We start from the raw sequence: 1,725 nt of genomic DNA, 5'->3' as shown, positions 1-1,725 counted from the left end.
TTAAAATTTAACAGGAAAGTGTAAATAGCAATCAAACAGAGAAGTAAAAGGTGCAAAATCATGCAACAGATCTAAACAGAAAAGGAAAATTGCTTGAAGAATTCAAAACAGAAAAGCAGTGCTTAATTTGCAGCAATTTAAAAGTGGTTCAAGATCTCAGGAGTGGAAGAGACTAGAAAACAAGTCTAGATCTCAAATCCTTCCTTGATCCAACAAGAACAATTGCAAAATGAAAATATAAAAGTAAATTGCAGAAGAAAAGAAAGATGAAAGCAATCAAAGAAACTCAGATTTTATGCAGAAGAGGAATAAGAGATTTCAGATCAAGTGAAACAGAATTCCTTCAATTCTTGATCCAAAATTCAAAACAGAATGGAAAACTAAAGAGAGAGAGAGCAAAATGAAAACTAAAGAGTGCCAAACTCCCTATTGGAGCCAGCCTCCATACCATTGAGCTCCTTTACAAAGATGAAAATGATGCCTTATATAGGCTTTACAAAATAAAATGAAATTGAAATGAAAAACAAATTAAATGAAAATCCTAATTCTAGCTTGTTCTTGTGCCTTTGAGTGATGATGTGGGCTTTGCTTGCTTTAGATTTGAAGAGAAATAGGTTTGTTGGCCTTGATTCAATTTGGTGAAGAATTGAATTTAATTGAAATTTTGGTTGAATTTTGGCCCAATATTGCACCTCCCAGGGACGGCTCAGTTGGAAAACCAAACTGAGCACCCCAATGTTGCTGTCCGTGTCAACTTGTGCGTCCCAGCCCCTTGGTGTGCCAAATTGTTGCGCATCATGCTTGCTCCTTGGTGCCTTTGGGCGTGCCAAAATGTGGGGAGATGGGGGAAGTAGTGCTCAGTTGGAATGTGTAGCGCCTTGCTTGAGTGTGGGGTCTTGGGTTCGAACTTTGGTGGAGGCCTTTTTCAAATGTTGCACTTTGATTTTCTTTGGGGAGGAGCCCGAAAAAGCTAAGTTGGAAAAGTGATCTGAGCACTCTTTTCTTGCTTTCCTTGTTTTCCTTGTGTCTCCCCCTTCGAGCCTTGGTGGAAGCATTGGCTGATTTTTTTGCTTATTTTTTGCCCTTAAAGATGCAGTTCACTTGTGCCTCAATTTCGTGCCAAATATGGACTATGATACATCGTTGGAAAGCTGTAAATGTCAGCTTTCCAACGCAACTGAAAGCACATCAATTGGACGTCTGTAGCTCAGGTTATTGCTCTTTGAAGAAGGCATGGTCATGCTGTAAACGCCCAGATTTTAACTTAGCGAAATTTCTTGCCTCCAAGCACATTTTTCTTGTACGGCAAAGCTAAGTTCACTTAGTGAACTGAGCTTTGTGTGCTGATTGTTCATACTTCCTTGATTTGGTCATGGGCCACGCTTTTAAAAGCGTGGCCTAAGGCTCCAAAGTGTGTTCCAACTTCAAAGTGTGCTCCAAAGTTCTTTTTTTTCTCCTTTTTAGCTTATTTTGTGCTTCTTTTTCTTCTTATTTCCTACCAAATTTATAAAATTAAAAGATCAAGGAAATATACCATTTAAGCATAAAAGAATGCAATATTTAAGCACTAATTATCAATTTCTTATATAAAAAAGCATAGAAAAACATGACATGATGACATGTCATCGATGTTAGATCTCGAAAAATATTACTAGACGCCAGATTTTATTAGTAAATTTAATAATATACTATCCATTTAATATTGAATTTATAGAGTCACACACT

This window comes from Arachis ipaensis, chromosome B05 (assembly GCF_000816755.2).
Source record: "Arachis ipaensis cultivar K30076 chromosome B05, Araip1.1, whole genome shotgun sequence".
NCBI classification, from domain to species: Eukaryota; Viridiplantae; Streptophyta; class Magnoliopsida; order Fabales; family Fabaceae; genus Arachis; species Arachis ipaensis.
This window is presented reverse-complemented; position numbering follows the sequence as displayed.